Genomic DNA, 21,834 nt, shown 5'->3' with positions numbered 1-21,834 from the left:
ATGTTGAGGTTTGCATAGGAGTCTGGGTAAGAAAATGTTGGGGGATTCATGCAAGCCACACCTCCCTGGGCTCCTTGGGGTGTCTAGTTTTAAAACATGTCTGGGTTTGGTAGGTTTCCCTAGATGAATGCCGCACCCAGGACCAAAAACATAGGTGTCCCCCAAATACAGGTAGTTTTGCAATACATCATTTTGATGTATCCACGTACTTATGTGATGTTCCAAACAATACAATTGTGAAAAGAAACACACTTAGGTTATGGTAAAAAGACCCCTTACCACCAACCAAGTTGGCGGCATGCTTAATCATCGGGGTCTCATCCGATACACCTAGCGTGTCACGGGTGTTCTGTGACACCTGATTACGGGGTAGCAGGTTTTGTTATTTTTACCATACATACTGGTTGGATTTGGCACGCGGGTGAGCGATGGTTCAGTAGATCAAATTTTATTAACAAGAAATTTCACTAAAATGAAATGCACTGTTAATAACTGAAAGGCCAAAAAACTGAACCAATGACTCACAGCTCATGAGCTGTAAAGCCACGACAAGGCACCAACCGCTTTACAGTCCATTCACACAACTTTCTACATGACATGCACTAGACTATTCATGCCGCCAGCAACGGGCCCAGCACATTACAACACTCGCATTGACAGACAGCGACACTCAAGGGCCCATCACTTACATACGCCCTAATGCCTAATACAGCAATCACACCAGCTGATGGGGGGTGTGGACTGGCGTTTGCCTGGCAGTGTGTTGCAGTAGCCAACAGTAAGTCAATATTTACACCACCTGCCAAGCGCGACCCCACTCACACCACTAGCCAATCGCCACCCTACGCACACCGCCAGCCAAGCGCCATCCCACTCACAGCACCAGCCAAGCGCCACCACACGCACACCGCCAGCCAAGCACCACCCCACGCACACAGCCAGCCAAGCGTCATCCCACGCACACTGCCATCACTTTTTTTTTGTTTTTAAACAACAAAGAAACCACTAATTATAAATAAGTACAAAACTACAAACACAAAAGCTCTAACAGGATACATGACAGTAAAGCTAACCGTGAAGCTGAACATATGAAGATATAAAACAGCAGTTTATGCTCATGGTATTTCCCAATAATTCTTCTGTGTGTGGTAGCTCTTTAAACAGCCACCCACACACAGCCCAGGCTTTGAAGGACAATCAGGGCAGTACATCCTAGTCTCCTTCCTGATCCCTCTTCAAGCACAGATTCTTCATCTCTTAGAAGGAAAGTTTCTTTTGGCATGGGAGGAATGTGCTCAGTGAAGTGACGATCTTTCAATCTAGCCACATCCTCCACCACTGCTTCTCTAGGAACTCTTGCCTGTTCCAGCACAACAAGGCTCGCTATGATTGACTCCTGAAATTTCAAAATTGTCATCCTTGACTCTGGAGAACTATTCTTGAACTCAACAAAAGCATTAAAATTTGCCAAGTGGAACAGGTGAACAGCTAATTTCTTATACCACACATAAGACGTACGAGCAGCAGTGTAAGGTTCTAACCTCTGATCTACTCTATCAACACCACCCATGTGCTTATTATAGTCTAAAATGCACACAGGTTTTTGCACTTCAGCAACTTGACCCCAAACAGCCACAGGTGAACTACTCTTATCATGGATGGTAGTTAGCATGTACACATCCCTGTCCTGTCTACAAATTTCAGAGCTAGCAGCTCATCATTCCTCAAGGCACTGCACTGTCCCTTCTCAAGCGTTTTACAGACAAGCTCTCTTGGATAGGCTTTCCGATTAGAGCAGATTGTACCACAAGCAACAGTGTCCACTCTGAACAACTCTTTGAACAACTGAACTCCAGTGTAGAAGTTATCTACATATAAATGGTGACCTTTGTTAAACAGTCGTCTACCAAGTTCCCACACTATTTTCTCACTAACTCCAAAAGTGGGTGGACAACCAGGGTGGTCAATATTGGAATCCCTGACAGTGTAGACCTGGAAATTATAAACATATCCTGTACTACTTTAAGACAGCATATGCATCTTAATTCCATACCATGCTCTCTTGCTAGGAATGTACTGCCTAAAAACCGAATGACCCTTGAACAGGATCAAAGACTCATCTACAGGTATTTCTTTGCCTGGAACATAGATCTCTGGAAACCAATCTACCAAATGATCAAGGACAGGTCTAATCTTAAAAAGACGGTCAGAATCAGGGGGATTTCGTGGCAAGGCTAAAGCATTATCTACAAAATGCAACATCCGAAGAAGAAGCTCATACCGGTTCCGACTCATGATTGCAGGAAATATTGCAGTTGCCATCAAGGGACTAGTAGATCAATATGAAGACAGTGATGGCTTTCTTATCAGCCCCATCAAAAAAGTTAAACCCAAGAACTTTTTCAACTCTTCCAGATTTGTGGTAATCTACCGGCTAGCTCTAGAGTGGGGCCTAAGTCTGGCAGCGTTGTCCCTCAAATACTGCTCTGCATACAAATTGGTCTGCTCCACAATCTCTTCCAAAAATATTTTGTCCATAAACAACTCAAAAAAGTTAACAGGCAAAATGTTTTCCGTATTAATTCAACACCCTGGGAAACCAATAAACACAGGCAACTGTGGCTGCTCCATGTTTGGTGCAACCCATGTGTCAGGTCTTCCAATGGGAAGCCTTTCAGCCGCTGGCTGCTGCACCATTGGCACATCAGTGTCCTCCTCTAAAACAGGCCCTTCATCAGCACTGAGAGTGGCTTCATCATCAGATGATTCCTCTCTGTTGGAAAATGGGTTATTGGTAAGGGCAGGTAAGTACCTACACTTAGCAATAGGCCACTAACCTCCACTTAGGTCCAGTTAGGTCTCAGTAAATTAAACCCAGCTCAACCCTTGGTAGCTTGGCAACGAGCAACAAGGCTTAACTTAGGAGACAGAGTGTAAAGCATTCAAATGTCACAAAACAGTAATTAAATAAAACACAGGAAACAGTTTAAAAATCCCAAACCAATTAATTTATAAACAATAGACTATGGGGGTGATTCTGACCCCGGCGGTTCACTACTGCCGGGGCCAGGGTCGGCGGGAGCACTGCCAACAGGCTGGCGGTGCCCCGCAGGGCATTCTGACCGTGGCGGTTTGGCCGCGGTCAGAAAGGGAAAACCGGCGGTCGCCCGCCGGTTTTCCGCTGCCCTGGGAATCCCCCATGGCGGCGCAGCTTGCTGCGCCGCCATGGGGGATTCTGACAGCCCATACCGCCATCTTGTTCCTGGCGGTTCTCCCGCCAGGAACAGGATGGCGGTATGGGTTGTCGTGGGGCCCCTGGGGGCCCCTGCAATGCCCATGCCAATGGCATGGGCACTGCAGGGGCCCCCGTAAGAGGGCCCCACATTGTATTTCAGTGTCTGCATTGCAGACACTGAAATACGCGACGGGTGCCACTGCACCCGTCGCACCTTCCCACTCCGCCGGCTCAATTCTGAGCCGGCGTCCTCGTGGGAAGGCTTTTTTGCACTGGGCTGGCGGGCGGCCTTTTGGCGGCCGCCTGCCAGCCCAGTGCAAAAGCCAGAATCACCGCTGCGGTCTTATGACCGCGGAGCGGTGTTCTGGAGGGGGGAACTCTGGCGGGCGGCCTCCGCCGCCCGTCAGGGTCAGAATGACCCCCTATATTTTTATCTTTAAAATGACACTAACATGAATAAAATCGGATAAGGGGAACCGGAGATATGAATTTTTAAAGATTTATTGTTTTTTTAGCACCTAGAAAAAAAAGCGCCAATCGGGTCATCTGGTTGCACCATGACCGGGGCAAAGTCAAACTTTAAGGGTGACCGCGGGGGAGCCCGGCTCGGCTACAGGCAGCGGGAGGCCTCGGTCAAAAGTTTACCTTTGCACTTAGTCATTTTTCTGAAGATTTTCTTCAGCGGGACGAACCTGCCAGTCCAATCCGACCTCCTGGAGCCCTTCTGCAGATACGCATCGCCGGAATCCTCGGTGGAGATTTTTAGCTTCGGACTTAGTTGTTTTTTCGAGGTGAAAATCCTTCGACTGGGGTAAACCTGGATCTTGATCCAACGTCCCTAGAGCCCTCCTCGGATACGATGGCTGGGAGGTCCCGGTAAACTTTTTACCTTCGGACTTTGGGGGTCATTACAACATTGGCGGTAAAAGCCGCTTACCGCCGTACAGAAGACCGCCAACTCACCGCCGCAGAATTCCGCCACAGCTATTATGACCCACATCTCGAAGTCCGACAAAATCCAGACACCCACACAAGTCCGCCACACCAAAGGCGAAAACAAAACCTCCACTGTCACGGCAACAGAAATGCACCCATGCTATCACGACCCATGAATCCACGCCACGGTCTTTCAACCGCAGTATTCCATTGGCGGTACACAGAGCCACGCTCAAAATACACAAACACATACAAAACACTGCCACATTGGACAATTCCAAATACACACACCTGATACACATACACACACCACTCCCACACACCAAATCCAATATAAAACACACACCAACATCACCCACAAACCCCTATGACCAAAAAGTTTCAGAAAGAAGGCCAGAGAGAGATACCACCATCCACAAACTAGCAGCCACAGGCACTCAACACCATCACCCACACAACTTCCACGCACAAAACACCACTACATATCACCACACTTATCACCACACACACCACCCCAAACATCACCCACACCACCCCATGGCACGGCAAAGACACCCCAGGTTCTTGGAGGAGGAGCTCAGGGTCATGGTGGAGGAAATCGTCCGGGTAGAGCCACAGCTATTTGGAGCACAGGTGCAGCACACCTCCATAGCTAGGAAGATGGAGCTATGGCGAAGAATAGTCGACAGGGTCAACGCAGTGGGACAGCACCCAAGAAACAGGGACGACATCAGGAAGAGGTGGAACGACCTACGGGGGAAGGTGCGTTCCATGGTCTCCAGACACCACCTGGCGGTACAGCGGACTGGCGGCGGACCCCCACCTCCTCCCCCACAACTAACAACATGGGAGGAGCAAGTCTTAGCGATTCTGCATCCGGAGAGCCTCACAGGAGTCGGTGGAGGAATGGACTCTGGTAAGTCAAACCTTTAACTATCATATCCTCCACCCTACCTGCATGCTATCACAGACCCCCACCCTCGCCCCCTCCCATATCACTCCAACTCCTCACAAATGTACTAATAACACAAACCACACATCCCAACACCAAGCCCTGCATGCAGCTACAAAGCATGGACACCCATCACTAAAGCATGCCCACTGCACATACCCATAACACCCCCCTCAACCATCATCACACAAGCCCACACACAGGAATGCTAGCACTGGGGTACACGGTCACCCACCCATTGCACACCATGACACACACAGATGCAATAATCATGCTTTTACACCCCTGCAGGACCACTACCCAACGTCACAAGACAGGAGGGTCCAGACATCACCACCCCACCCCCAGAAGAGGCCCACAGTGAGGACAGCAGCTCTGTCCAACTGGATCCAGATGACCAGCCTGGACCATCAAGGGCCTCGGGACAGTCGGTTCCCCTCACACAGGCACAGCCCACCACAGACCATCCACCCTCTGGTAACACCAGCACAGCACCCACCCAGCGGGCCCATACCTCCGTCCCCAGGACACATCAATCAGCTGTGTGTCCACCACTACAGGGAACCCAGGATAACCCACCACCCCAACAACAACAGGGACCTGGGGGCAGGGGTAGTGGGCACACGGTCCAGGGGACAGAGGCCCTGGAACACAGGGGAACTGGGAGGGCTGCTGTGCGACAGGGGGCGGACAGGCCAAGGGAACCCACTCTCCACGAGGCCCTCTCCTCCATCATGGGAGCATACCACCACTCCCAGGAGACAATGGCAACGGTCCTGGCCAAGTTTCAGGAGACCCAGCGCATGCAGGAGGAACAGTATTTGGGGTTCAGGGAGGAACTCAGAACCATCGACTCCGCCCTGGGCACCATCGTAGGGGTGCTGAAGGAAATACTTAACACCAGGAGGAACACTGTGGCACTACAAGGGGCCCCTGACACTAGCATGGACGATGAACTGCCCACCACCTCCGCTGGCGCTAGTGGACAGGAGGCACCACCACAGGACCACCACACCAGCACCCCACCCCCTGCAGACGGAGAACCACCCCGCAAGCGGTCCCTGAGATCCAGGAACAAGACAGAGCATGATGCCAAGACCCCGCCAAGAAATGAGACCACCCTGATTGTCAAACCACTGTCCCACTTTGAAACCCTGTCCATATTGGAACTGCCCCAGCTCCACTTCCTATGCCCATATGGGCAATGCACCTCTGAGACTAATAGACTGGACTCTGCCATGGACATTCCTACACCATCACCCCTCACCATTTTACAACCCCCTCCAATATTTAGCACTTCAATAAACACCCTTGAAGCACAAAATAATCTAGAGTCAGTCTGTGATTTCGAAAATGTGTATTAGCAATGACAGTTACAAAATGCTTTTTCAAATGTAATGTCAACATACCTATGTCACACATCTCAAGTCCATGAGGAATCTAAGCAGATGACACACGTTGGAAACCACACCTGTGAAACCCTAAGGGAAATGTACAACTCAGTGACCATATACTGGTTGAAATCGACAGACAGGATAGAGGTAGAAGTGTTAAAGTACTTGTAGTAGGCAGGAATGTTTTCTCACCTGTGTGTCACTGGAAATATTGCTGGATAACTGAGTCCCTGTTGTCAATGTCTTCTTCCTCTGCTTCCTCCTCATCACTGTCCACAGGCTCCACAGCTGCCACAACACCGCCATCTGGACCATCCTCCTGCAGAAAAGGCACCTGTCATCGCAAAGCCAAGTTGTGAAGCATACAGCAGGCCACGATGATCTGGCACACCTTCTTTGGTGAGTAGAATAGGGAACCACCTGTCATATGTAGGCACCTGAACCTGGCCTTCAGGAGGCCGAAGGTGCGTTTGATCCCCCTCCTAGTCCGCCCATGGGCCTCATTGTAGCGTTCCTCTGCCCTTGTCCTGGGATTCCTCACTGGGGTCAGTAGCCATGACAGGTTGGGGTAACCAGAGTCCCCTAATAGCCACACCTGGTGCCTCTGGAGTTGACCCATCACATAAGGGATGCTGCTATTCCGCAGGATGTAGGCGTCATGCACAGAGCCAGGGAACATAGCATTTACCTGGGAGATGTACTGGTCTGCCAAACATACCATCTGTACATTCATGGAATGATAACTCTTCCGGTTCCTGTACACCTGTTCACTCCTGTGGGGGGGGGGGGACCAGAGCTACATGGTCCCATCAATGGCACCTATGATTTTGGGGCTATGTCCAAGGGCATAGAAGTCACCTTTCACTGTAGGCAAGTCCTCCACCTGAGGGAAAACGATATAGCTCCGCATGTGTTTCAGAAGGGCAGACAACACTCTGGACAACACGTTGGAAAACATAGGCTGGGACATCCCTGATGCCATGGCCACTGTTGTTTGAAATGACCCACTTGCCAGGAAATGGAGCACTGATAGCACCTGCACTTGAGGGGGGATTCCTGTGGGATGGCGGATTGCTGACATCAGGTCAGGCTCCAACTGGGTACACAGTTCCTGGATTGTGGCACGGTCAAACCTGTAGGTGATGATCAAACTTCTTTCCTCAATTGTCGACAGGTCCACCAGCGGTCGGTACACCAGAAGATTCCGCCATCTCCTCACATGTCCCATTGGATGGTGCCTATAAAGGACAACAGTGACCACAGAGTCAAACAACTCAGAGGTATGTACCCACAGTCTACAGAGAACACCATTCATAGACAAAATGTGGCCTGTATTTGTGTTGTGAGACAAGGCATAGGTATGTGTGACGCAGTTGGTAATTAGGCCATGTGGGCCCCTGAAATGGCGGCTCCTGACGTCTAAACTGGGACAATGGGATGAGAGGTAACTGTGCTGGCGTTGTACACCGTTGCTGTAGGCGGTCGAAGACAGCGATGCAATGCTGCATTGGTTAACATTGGACCCTATGGGTCCCAGGAGCCAATGACGATGTACGCCGGCGGTGATGGTACGCACCGCCGCGGACGTGACTGCCATTTTCTATCTGTTCAATCACTCGATACCTGATCTTCGACAGGAGAGGACCTACACTGCAAGTGCTGCTGTGACCTCAGTCTGGAAGAGACAATGGCTCGTGCGTCTGGGGAAAGGGCCCTAGCCTTCACTGCAGAGGAGTTGGAGAAGCTCGTCAATGGGGTCCTCCCCCAGTACACGCTACTCTACGGTCCTCCAGACCAACAGGTAAGTACACAGGGAGCATGTTGTATGGGCAATGCCTGTGTGGAGAGGGCTGGTTGTAAGAAGGAAGGGGGCACAGCTCTGCATGCATGAAGGACTGTGAATGCATGTGCCACATGGCAAGGGAAGGGATGTGGGCCACTCACTTAGACGGTGCAGTTGGTAATGACTTCTCTTCTTCCCCTGTACACGTCATGTAGGTCAGCGCCCACCAGAAGAAGGATATTTGGCGTGCCATCACCAAGGACGTCCGGACCCTGGGGGTCCACCACAGACGGAGCACCCACTGCCGGAAAAGATGGGAGGACATTCACCGCTGGAGCAAGAAGACGGCGGAGACTCAGCTGGGGATGGCCTCCCAATGTGGGAGGGGTGCCCGTCGAACCATGACCCCCCTGATGTTCCGGATCCTGGCGGTGGCCTACCCTGAGTTGGATGGGCGCTTGAGGGCATCACAGCAGACACAAGGGGGTGAGTACACTATCATTCAGCGGACTTTGCGCGCAGTGAAGGTGTCTGGGTGGGGGTGGAGGGCTTTGGGTTTCCCTAGGCCAGGGCGAGTTCCGTAGGCAAGGCCCCTCCGTAAGGCAGGCCATGTGACACCCCACCCCACCTCTGTAGAGTGCCAAGTACAGGTATTCATGCCCCTGTGTCATCCATGTGTGCAGATGTCATCCATAGCCATGTAGGCCATTTTCCAGGAATTGCATCTGTAGAGCCCAACAGCGCGACGTAGTGCAGGGGGCTGCTGTGTCTGTATTGTCCGCCAACGGTAGCAGTAAGCCATGCACTCAACCTGTCTTTCTTCTGTCGTCCCCCCCCTTTTTCTGCTCTCCCTGTTCTTGTGTGCATTAGCATCATCAGGCGGAGGTACAGTGGCACCGGAGCACAAGGGAGCTGCATCCCACATGGCCATGGAGGGCCACACCACAGGCTCAGAATATACCAGTGGGATGGAGGTCGAGGGGAGCACCACGGCAGTCACAGGATCTGCAACCAGCGACACGGACTCATCCTCCGATGGTAGCTCCCTTGTGGTGGCGGCAACATCTGTGCCCCCCACTCCTACAGGTACAGCCGCCAACCCCCTGCCAGCACCGCCCTCCCAGCAACCCCTCAGCCTTCGCCCCGTGCCTGCTCACTCAGGAGGGTGGGCATCACCTTCGTCCCAGGCACCTCAGCCCCTGCCCCTGTCACCTCTGCTGCCCTCAGTGAGGAGGCCACTGACCTCCTCAGGTCCCTCACTGTTGGGCAGTCTACCATTTTGAATGCCATCCAGGATGTAGAAAGTGAGTTGCAACACACAAATGCATTCCTGGAGGGCAGTCATTCTGGTCAGGCTGTCCTTCATCGAACCCTGCAAACTCTGGCCTCAGCACTGATGGCAGCCATTGTCCCTGTGTCTAGCCTCCCCCCTCCAACTTCCTCCACCCAGACCCAATCCCCTGTACCCCAGCCTATCCCAAGCACACCCTTAGACCAGCCTGCACACATCTCACCACACAAGGGAAGCTCAGGCAAACATAAGCACCACACATCCCACAGGCACTCAAGCAAGCATCACACACATACAGACACACCAACATCCACTGCCTCCACTGTGTCCCCCTCATCGTCGTCTCCTTCCTCCCTCTCAGTCTCGTCTACACTCACAACTGTATGCACTAACACTACAGCCACTACGTCCCGCACCAGCACACCCACCACCACACCCTGCTCAGGTGCAGTCACCACCCCCACTACCATTTCCACGTCCCCTGTGTCCTCTCCCAGTGTGTCTGTGACGCCCCCTCCGAAGATACACAAACGCAGACACACACCCACCCAACAACCATCCACCTCACGACAGCCTCCAGCCCATGCACCTGCACCCAAATCCACAAACGTTACACCTCCTACAACCACCACCTCTTCCTCCACTCCCAAACCCCCTCCAGCTACCCGTCCCAGTGTCTCCAAAAATCTTTTCCTGTCCACCCTTAACCTATTTCCCCCCACCCCCCCTCCAACTCATAGGTCCCGTACTAGCACCTCAGCCAAAAAATCTCTGGGACCAGTGGTGCCTGTTGTTACAGGTATGTGGAGTGCACCGGCCACCAGGCCAGCCAGTGTGGCACGGAGCCACAGCACAGCCAGTCCCCCCCCTGTGAAGCACCAGAAGTTGTACAGTGCCCGGCGGGAGAGGGGGAAGACTCCAGCCAGCAAAGCCGCTCACAGGGGTCCCGGGGGGAGTGTAGACTCAGCTGTGACTCCTCCCAAGGTGGGGAAGGGGCAGAAGAAATCTCCAAAGTCTGGGAGGAGCAGCACAGCGGAGAAGACCGCCATCAGCCCCACTGCCCAGGAGGCCAAGGCCAGCCCCATCGTCACTGGCCAGGAGGCCGCCGCCAGAGTCACTGGCCAGGAGGCCACCCCCAGCCCCATCGTCACTGTCCAGGAGGCCACCGCCAGAGTCACTGCCCAGGAGGCCACAGCCAGCCCCATCGTCACTGGCCAGGAGGCCACCGCCAGCCCCATCGTCACTGGCCAGGAGGCCACCGCCAGAGTCACTGGCCAGGAGGCCACCGCCAGAGTCATTGGCCAGCAGGCCACCGACAGCCCCAGAGTCACTGGCCAGGAGGCCACCACCAGCCCCATCATCACTGGCCAGGAGGCCACCGCCAGAGTCACTGCCCCGAGGCCACAGCCAGCCCCATCGTCACTGGCCAGGAGGCCACCGCAGAGTCACTGGCCAGGAGGCCACCGCCAGAGTCATTGGCCAGCAGGCCACCGCCAGCCCCAGAGTCACTGGCCAGGAGGCCACCACCAGCCCCATCATCACTGGCCAGGAGGCCACCGCCAGAGTCACTGCCCAGGAGGCCACCGCCAGCCACAGCCCAGCTGGCCAGGAGGGCCCGCAAGCCACAGCCCAGCTGACCCATGAAGGACCCCCAGTCACAGCCCTGCTGGGCAATGAAGGACCGCCTTGGCAAGGACCACTGAACAGGGCAAAGACCCCCATGGAAAGCACCGCTGAACAGGTCTGACACTGGCAACTCAAGCACCGCTGAACAGGCCAAGGACCGCTGAACAGGGCAAAGACCGCCATGGAAAGCACCGCTGAACAGATCTGACACTGGCAACTCAAGCACCGCTGAACAGGGCAAAGACCGCCATGGAAAGCACCGCTGAACAGGTCTGACACTGGCAACTCAAGCACTGCTGAACAGACCAGGGACCGCTGAACAGGGCAAAGACCACCATGGAAAGCACTGCTAGCCCATTTGCGGCAGGGGCAGTGACGCAACTGGGACCATCACGGGGTGTGTGCTGCACTCTGGGCACCAGTCCCCCTCCAGAACCAGTGGAGAACAGCATCCACTTGAGAGACTGTGGCTTTGCACTCCCCAGGATTGCACAGTGGGCAAGCCACCCACTGTAGAGACTTGAGAGACTGTGGCTTTGCACTCCCCAGGATTGAACAGTGGGCAACCCACCCACTGGTGAGACTTGAGAGACTGTGGCTTTGCACTCCCCAGGATCAAGCAGTGGGCAACCCACCCACTGTAGAGACTTGAGAGACTGTGGCTTTGCACTCCCCAGGATTGCACTGTGGGCAAGCCACCCACTGTAGAGACTTGAGAGACTGTGGCTTTGCACTCCCCAGGATACATCAATGGGCATGGAGCCCCCTTGTGGATCTGGCGTGGTGCACTCATCCAGCTGAAGTGCCCCCCTTCCCTTCCCCCTGAGGTGCCTGTTGTATTTCGATCTGATGCCCCTGCAGTGTTCTCTCCGTTTTGATTGGGTATCTTGTGTGGGCCTCGCCCACGCATTTTGGGCCCAGTGGTCCACGGACTATGAATGGTGCAATACCTGCACTACTAATCGTGGTGTATATTTTGTTTATTGTGTATATATATATGTATATATTTGCTTACTGTATTTTGATATATTACAATGGTTCAATTTCCTTTTGTCTTTGCATTCTTCCAGGGGGGTTGGGGGTGTTACTGTAATGTATAGATATGCATTGGTGTGTGTGTTGTAGTGGGTGAGGGTCGGGGTGGGGGTTGGGATGTTGGTTGTGTGTGTCCTTGTGTTTTTGCCTCCCCCCTCCCCTTTGTCGTAGGTGCAGTACTCACCGTGGTCTTCGCCGCCGGCTTTGATGATCCTCGTATAGGAGCAGGAAGACTAGCGCTGGCACCAATGATATCCCACTAAAAAAAGAAAAAAAGCAAATTAGACATAAGACAACCCAATAATCATTGTGTATAAATCTAAGGGCAATTTCACACACAATCCTGCATTCAGTACACCACCTACAAACATGTCATTCATGCCTGGCAACAATACTCCTTTGGAGTACATTTATTTACTTACCTAAAACATGCAACTACGCAAATTGCAGGACAACCACTGCCAAAACTGCAACAAGCCACAGAACAAAAAGGAGAAATAAACTGTTACTATCATAAATGCAAATACTTCAACCAGTTGACAAACACCCCGCCACCAACCATTTTTTAAATTTTCCCTTGTGTGCAGTGTTCTCTGTTGGGGGGCATAAATGCCATAGAATATATTGCCCCCTTTGGGAGGCGACACTTGCCCAAGGGGCCACACCCCCACAAAAAGCACAAACGAGATCCCTGGCGCTAAGTGGATTCTGCCCCCTTTGGGGGCAGATGGGCCTAAAAAAAAAAAGCCGATCTGCCCCCAAGGGGGGGGGGGGGGGGAGAACTGCCCAATAGTGATTTTTGGCCCTTAGGGACGACCCTTGCCCAACGGGGTGCCCCCAACACAACAAAAGAAAAGGAAGAAAAAAGAAAAAATCCCTGGTGTCTTCATGGTTTCTGCCCCCAAGTGGGGGCAGAAATGGCATACATTATATTGCCCCCTTTGGGGGGCGACCCTTGCCCAAGGGCCCCCCCCCCCACACAAAGCACACACACACACATGATCCCAGGTGCTAAGTGGATTGGGCCTAAAAAAAATAGGACGATCTGGCCCCAAGGGGGGCAGAACTGCCCAATAGTGCTTTTTGGCCCTTGGGGGTGACCCTTACCCAAAGGGGCTGTTACGGGGTGGGTTAGGTGATATGAAGGACTCTGAGACTCGAGTATGTGCAGGTGATAATTTATTTAAGAGTTCTTACAATATTAAATTGGTGTCTTGGTGCGTTTCTCTTCTTTAATGTCTCTCTTGTGGTTCCTCCCAGGTTCCCTTCTTGACTGGCGATGATTCCCCGGTGGACTCCCAATCGTACCAGAAAGAAAAGGAACGAAAGGGAAGGTAAGTCAGGGTGTATGAGTATCTCTATTGTAAGAGTGAGACTGGAAGAGAGAGCGAGGGAGATAGAGAGAGAGAGAGAGAGAGAGAGAGAGAGAGAGAGAGAGAGAGAGAGAGAGAGAGAGAGACGGTTGTGTGTGTGGAAATGGATGAAATCAGGTGCAATTCACTCAGACACCCTTCTGTGCTCCCCAAGTAGTGTCTTGTCTCTCCAAAACTTCTTAATGCCTGAATTTCAGTTTAGTGCTCGTTTCTGGTCCTTCATGTCCTTCTCGGTTGCCCCAGCTACTCCCCTCTAAAATCCTCTCAGCTGTTCCCCTCTCAACCCTTCCCTCTCCGTCCCCGCGCTCCTCCCCTCCGTCCCCTGTTTCTGTATTTCTTTTATTCTGTCCTTTAAACAAGGACCGTGCCTTGTTTAGCCATGCCCCTCCTGGGACGTGGCGGTGAGTGCATGTCTCCTCGCGGTTGTCTTTCTTCACGGGACCCGTTTTCTTGGTGGGAACGTCGGAGTTCCCAGCCCTTCCTTCTCCGCATTGTCCACTGGCGTCCCTCTGTTCCTCGATTCTCCTGTTCTCTTCCGTCGTGTCGTCAATCTCCTCCTCCTCCTCTTCGTGGAGTACGTTGTCCACCTTTACTGTCTCTGGAACCCGGAAATCCGGGTTCATGGCACTGGGATCTGCCCCCATGCTGCCATGGGAATGGCAGACGCTCTCCTCCGACGCGTGCGAACAGCGCCAGTCGGAGGAGTTTGTAGCCGCGTTAGCCGACAACCCGCTACATACCCCATCCCATGATCGGGACTGATAGAGTACTGTAGGATCGGGAAAGCGGGACAGGAAGTCAGCCGGACCTTGTTGAGCACCAGGAATATGCCAGATCTGAAAGGAAAAGGGTTGGAGTTCCATAAACCAGTGCAGCACCCGGGAGTTGGAATCCTTATTTGAAGCCAACCAGGTTAATGGGGCATGGTCGGTGAATAGGACAAAAGGGCGACCCAGAAGATAATATTTCAGATTTTCGAGGGCCCACTTGATAGCTAAGCACTCCCTTTCGATAATAGGATAGTTGAATTCTCGGGAAAGTAACTTCCTACTAATATACACAATAGGATGGTCCTGGCCCTCATTGTCAGGTTGAGTAAGAACAGCACCCAGCCCCACATTGGAAGCATCGGTATACAGATGGAATGTCCTGGAGAAATCGGGACAACGTAGTACTGGTTCTACAGTGAGGGACTGTTTCAGGCGGTGAAAACTAGGCAACTGTGACTCCGAAAAAGGAGGCAATTTTGACGGGTAATGTTTCTTAAGGAGATCAGTAAGGGGAGCCGTAAGCGTTGAGTACTGGGGAATAAATCGGCGATAGTACCCCACAAGACCCAAAAAGGAGCAGAGCCCCCTTTTGGTGGTGAGTACGAATACCTGTAAGATAGCCTCTACTTTATTTTTTTTGGGTTGCAGTAAACCCTATCCTATGAAGTATCCAAGATAGGCAATGTGGTTGTTCCATAGATTGCATTTCTTCGGGTTAGCTGTGAGGCCTGCTTTGTGCAAGGTGTGGAAAATATTGTGGAGATGTTGTAGATGTTCTTCCCATGTATTACTGAATATTACAATATCGTCTAAATATGCCGCTGCAAACGATTGGAATGGTTTTAATAGGTGATCCATTAATCGTTGGAATGTGGCCGGAGCCCCATGTAGACCAAAAGGAAGAACTGTAAAATGATATAGCCCTGACTGTGTGGAAAATGCTGTTTTTTCTTCATCTGCAGGTGCGAGTGGAATTTGCCAGTATCCCTTTGTTAGGTCTAGGGTTGACATATACCGAGCTTTCCCCAATTTCTCGAGTAAATCGTCAACCCGGGGAATGGGATAGGTGTTGAAGAGGGATATTTCATTAAGTTTGTGGAAGTCAATGCAAAACCGGATGGAACCGTCCGGTTTTGGTACTATGACTACAGGAGAGCACCAGGGGCTAGTGGATGGTTCAATAACGTTGAGGGTTAGCATGTTTTGTACTTCCTCTTCGATGAGGTGTCTCCATGCTTCCAGAATATGGTAGGGTCGTAACCGGATTGTTTTACCCTCCGGGGTTCTAATATGGTGTTGAATTAGGTTGGTTCTTCCCGGAGTCCCTGAAAAGAATTGTGAATGTGGGTTTAACCCTGCAAGCTGTGTTTTTTCCTTCTCTGTAAGAGCACTATTAATATGGGGGACCTCTCCTACCTCTTCCAGAGTTGTAGGGAACAGTTCCATACCCAGAGCTGTCGCCGGGGTTACTAAAAACCCCGTAGCGGTGTTTGTTGTAGTCTCTTCTGGTTCTTCGCATTTTTTTTAACAAGTTGACAGGATATATTTGTGTTCTTTTGGGGTGTTGGGATAATTCGATCAGATATGTGACTGTGAAAATGGATTTTAAGACCTTATACGGTCCCTGCCACTTAGCTAAGAGTTTGTTTTCGAAGGAGGGTCTTAATATCAGGACTCGGTCATTTGGTTGGAAGGAAGAGACTCTAGTTCCTTGATCATAATAAGCTTTTTGATTGTTCTGGGCTTTCTCTAGATGTTTTCGAACATCGTCCCACACAAATTGAAGTTGGGTTTTTAATCTGTTTACATATTCTAACAGGGTTTTCTCTTCATCTCCCTCTTCTTCCTACAACTCTGCTGCCATGTCTAATAAATTTTGAGGCTGCCTTCCAAACACCAGCTCAAAGGGGCTATGTCCGGTGGAAGCCTGCTCATGGGTCCGTATAGCATAGAGGACTAGAGGGAGTTTCTGGTCCCAGTCCCTTCCGGACTCCGAGACTGTTTTCCGAAGCAGAGTCTTAATAGTACGGTTGTATCGCTCAACTAAGCCGTCAGTTTGAGGATGATAGACCGAGGTTCTTAACTGCTTGATCCCCAGGGTTTTACAGACCTGCTTCATGAGGGCGGACATAAAAGGTGTTCCCTGATCCGTCAGGATTCCCTGTGGAAATCCCACTCTAGAAAAGAAGGTGATCATGGCTTGGGCTACTGCCTTCGTGGTCATGCTAGAGAGAGGAATCGCTTCAGGGTATCTCGTAGCGTAATCAACTAAGACTAATATATATGTGTATCCCTTTGTGGAAGGTAATAGGGGCCCCACCAGATCCACACTGATTCGGGAGAAGGGAATATCGATAATGGGGAGTGGCTGCAGGGGTGCTTTCCTCAGGGGTCCTGGGTCTATCATTTGACACCGAGGGCACTGGGCACAATACCTTCTGAGTTGGGCATAAACCCCGGGCCAGTAAAATATTCTTAGTAGGTATTCTTCTGTCTTCTCCCTGCCGTAGTGCCCACCCCCAGGTTGGTTGTGTGCCAGGAATAGGACTTGGTTACGATAGCGTTCGGGAACTACGAGTTGTTTTGTCGCGTGGGCTCTCATTATCCTAAATGAGACTACTGGATTTCTAGGCAGCAGGGTCGTTCACGGTGTGGGGAACTGAGTCGGACCCACTTGGAAGGACCTCTGTCACCCTAAACCCGGTTTTGCTCCGGCTAACTAGCAGTGCCTCATTTCTCCCAAGGGGAAGAGATGATTGGGCAGCCGAGCGCATGACATCTTTGGAACTTCTCAGGGAAGTCGTGGTCGCTCAGATCCAAACCAACTCTCTCATTTACAGTATGATCCCATATACAAATGACAAAGGCAGTATAGGTTTTATATATATTGTTTTAATAAAACAACTGCATTTTAGATACTAAGGTGTGAGCCGCAATAACCAGAACCGTACAACACAGTAGGATTGAAATAGTCACGAGGAGAGTGAAACATAAGAACAAACGCTATCATGGTGTTTAACAATTTCTACTCTCCCTCAGCTAGTTCTATTTTCGAGCACAGCATGTTAAGCTTCTAACTTGCCTTTCTGAATCCCTGGGGAGACATCAGCCCTCCTACCTGAGCAAAGGCCTGTGATCTGGTTCAGCATCTGCAACGAGGCAGTCAGCGTCTAGTTGTGGTTCCCTGGTCGGAATTTCCATCTTGCGTGTATTGGGACAAGGAAGTGTTTTTATAACTAACATGTCAGCGTGATCACAAAATGTCCCTACGCAGGAAGGCTAAAGACTAAACTCCTACCACGTCTATCGGCAATGTACCAGACTTTATCCTTGACTGAAGCACAGAGTGAACAGGAATGTGTTATGGAGAACTCCAGTGCTGAAGTAGGATAAACAGTGTGATATAAAAAATAAAACAAGACCGTAGAACTTTCTATTTGAAAAATAACAGTACGAAGCCGAATAAAAGCATCTAGAGCAAAGTGCACAAAGGCTCTAAGCTGCGAGCAAAGGAATAAAATACATCCAGGGCAAAATGCACAAAGGCCTAAAGCCTGAAGCTAATGCGCAAAGGATACGTAAAACTGACCACACTACAGTTTCTTTTCCCCGTTGTTGGATTTGATGACCCTATAGAGAAGGTTCTTTTGGTCTAGAAAGTAGGGACCCACCTCATTTGTGGATTCCGATTTTGCGGTTCTCCATGCATGACATAGTGTGGGATCTTCTCGCTGACTAGCTCGAAAAGAGAGAGAAGGAGTAGTTGTGCTGGCCACCATTCTCTCGGTGACCTGTCCGAGTCCCAAGGATTGATAATTTTGTTTTGCTTGCCTTTTTTCCCGTCTTGTCAGTTTTACACGATTTGGTGTTTTCTCAATATGGCTGCCACGAAAGGGTGCTTCAGTCCACCAGTCTGTGGAAAATGAGGGAGACTTCAACTTGTCTAAAAGTTCGGAGAATCTTATATAGTTTGTACCTATAACATATTCTTCTACTAAACGATCCATGACCCCAACCGGTAGGAAATCTTGATGCTCTTCCCACTCTATTTGTACAAGAGCCAAAGGGTAGTTGTTTTTGTCCCCGTGGATGCAGCAGATGGATACCCATTGGTTGGAGGTTTGGTCTGTAAAACGTAGTATGTCTGCTCGTACCACCGACTGGCTACACCCCGAGTCTATGAGAACCTGGATGGGTTTCCCGTTTATTTTGACGTTTTTTTTTAACCTGCGGTTTCCCTTACCGGTGCACAGAACTCTTCCCCTAGTGACCCCGATTTCCATGGGCTCTGCTCTGTCTCCCTTTCTCGGCCACATTCTGGCTATGTGGCCCCACTCCCCACAGCTGTAACATTGTGGTTGTTGCATGGGGGGAAACATCTCCACTACGGCTAGGTCCTGGTTCTTCCTGTATTCGTCAGGGCAGATATTTGAAAGGTACAGCAGGTGGTTTGGTTATTGCCTTAGACCCGGGGTTCTTAAACTCAGCCGATCTATGATAGGCACAGGCTGGATCTACTGCCATTTCTGTGTCCACTTTTGGATGTTGCCTTATCCAACTCCTAGTCGGGGCGGGGAGGGAGTCTAGATATTGCTCCAATATTACCGCCTTGATTACATCCTCCCTCTCTGTACCCAGGGGACCTAACCATTTCAATCCGAGGTCTTTGACTTTAAAATAGAAGGTTCTGGGATCCTCGCTCTGTCCCCACCTGATCTTCCGAAATCTCATTCTATAATACTCTGAGTCATGGCCTACCCTTTCTAATATACTGTGTTTGATGTCTTTATAGGGTGTGGTACCTCCTGGGTTGGCGGCTTGATATGCTGTTTGCAGAATGCCTGTCAAGAGTGGTGCAATGTATTGGCCCCACCGCTCTTCTGGCAATTGGGCAGAGGAGGCCACGCGTTCAAAGTTCGTGAAGAATGCGTCGGGATCTTCCCCGTCTTGGAACTTCTGGAGGACAGAGCTAGGGACGTTAGGGTGTACTTTACTCGCTGCGATGGTGTCTGTCAGTTTCTGTAATGCTGTTTCGTGCACCAATTGATTATTAGCCATGATGGTGGCTTGGCTTTTTAGTGCGGTTTGTAAGGTTTCCCGATCTTCCTTCGCCTCTCTCTGATGTGCCTCCCATACTAGCTGAAGGTGCCTTTGACCCTGAGCTAGTTGCTGAATCCTGTCCTCCAGTGTTGTCTTTTCCCCCATGTTCTGTATCTCCTTCGTATCACCTATTCAAAATCCCACTTCTGACACCATTGTTACGGGGTGGGTTAGGTGATATGAAGGACTCTGAAACTCGAGTATGTGCAGGTGATAATTTATTTAAGAGTTCTTGCAATATTAAATTGGTGTCTTGGTGCGTTTCTCTTCTTTAATGTCTCTCTTGTGGTTCCTCCCAGGTTCCCTTCTTGACTGGCGATGATTCCCCGGTGGACTCCCAATCGTACCGGAAAGAAAAGGAACGAAAGGGAAGGTAAGTCAGGGTGTATGAGTATCTCTATCGTAAGAGTGAGACTGGAAGAGAGAGCGAGGGAGAGAGAGAGAGAGAGAGAGAGAGAGAGGAAGAGAGAGAGAGAGAGAGAGAGAGAGACGGTTGTGTGTGTGGAAATGGATTAAATCAGGTGCAATTCACTCAGACACCCTTCTGTGCTCCCCAAGTAGTGTCTTGTCACTCCAAAACTTCTCAATGCCTGAATTTCAGTTTAGTGCTCGTTTCTGGTCCTTCCTGTCCTTCTCGGTTGTCCCAGCTACTCCCCTCTAAAATCCTCTCAGCTGTTCCCCTCTCAACCCTTCCCTCTCCGTCCCCACGCTCCTCCCCTCCGTCCCCTGTTTCCTTATTTCTTTTATTCTGTCCTTTAAACAAGGACCGTACCTTGTTCAGCCACGCCCCTCCTGGGACGTGGCGGTGAGTGCGTGTCTCCTCGCGGTTGTCTTTCTTCACGGGGCCGTTTTCTTGGTGGGAACGTCGGAGTTCCCAGCCCTTCTTTCTCCGCATTGTCCACCGGCATCCCTCTGTTCCTCGATTCTCCTGTTCTCTTCCGTCGCGTCGTCAATCTCCTCCTCCTCCTCGTCGTGGAGTCCGTTGTCCACCTTTACTGTCTCTGGAACCCGGAAATCAGGGTTCATGGCGCTGGGATCCGCCCCCATGCTGCAATGGGAACAGCAGACGCTTTCCTCCGACGCACGCGAACAGCGCCAGTCGGAGGAGTTTGTAGCCGCGTTAGCTGACAACCGGCTACAGGGACGCCTCCCCAACACAAATAAAAAACAAAAGAAGGAAAAAAAACATCACTGGCATCTTCATGGTTTCTGCCCCTCCAGGGGCAGAAGGGCCTACAAAAAATATGTTAATCTGCCCCCAAGGGGGGCAGAAATTGCCTAGATTACATTTCCCCCTTTGGGGATGACCCTTGCCCAAGGGGCCACCTCCCCACACAAAGCACACATGCACACACACATGATCCATGGGGCTAAGTGGATTCTGCCCCCCTTGGGGGAAGAAAGGCCTAAACAAATAGGTTGATCTGCCCTCAAGGGGGCAGAACTGCCCAATAGTGTTTTTTGCCCCTCGGTGTCTAACCTTGCCCAAGAGGCCGCCCCCTCCAACACAAAAAAACAAGAAAGAAAAAAGAAAACATCCCTGGTGTCTTCATGGTTTTTGCACGCCCGGGCCTAAAAAAAATAAGGGCAATCTGTCCCAAGGGGGCGGGGGGGCAGAAATGGTGAATAATACATTGCCCCCAAAAGGAGAGCGACCCTTGCCCAAGGGGTCGCTCTCCTACGCAATAATAACACACGTGCACACACACACACACTAATTCCCTGGGGTCTAGTGGGCATTCCTGCTGTCCGATCGCATTGCGATCGGGCAGCAGGAATGCTCAAAGAGACATGGAGGGAAAGGAAAACCCTTTCCTTTCCCTCAATGCCTCTTTTAGAGGGATCCCCAGCGCCTGGAGGTAATACTTACCTCCTTCCTGGTCGACGCGCTGGAAGCAAATGGCTTCCAGCAAGCCTTTGCACCCTTTCATGATGTCAGCGCACTGATATCATGGGGGGATAGGGGTAGCAGGGATGGAAGGGGAAGTGATTCCCCTTCCAATCCTTACCTGTGGGGATGGGGGGGTGACGCTTCCCCCGAGGGTCGGTAATCGGACGTAATTGTTACGTCCATGGCGCCGAAGAGGCGCTGCCACGGATGTAACCATTACGTCCATTGTCTGCAAGGGGTTAAAAGAGGGTATACCATTATTTATAATGGGCTCCTATGTACTCAATAGGAGTAGCGTCAACATTTTGGAGCTACTCCTGCAAAGTATCAATAGCGTAAAAAATGACGCTATTGCCCTCTACAGTGCACCATGATATGCTGTATTTTAAGTATGGCCCACACATGGTGGAGGTAGGGGGGCACTAAGGGACGCAAGGAAAGTGGCGCT

Source organism: Pleurodeles waltl, chromosome 9 (genome assembly GCF_031143425.1).
Source record: "Pleurodeles waltl isolate 20211129_DDA chromosome 9, aPleWal1.hap1.20221129, whole genome shotgun sequence".
NCBI lineage: Eukaryota > Metazoa > Chordata > Amphibia > Caudata > Salamandridae > Pleurodeles > Pleurodeles waltl.
Note: the sequence above shows the minus strand (reverse complement) of the source record.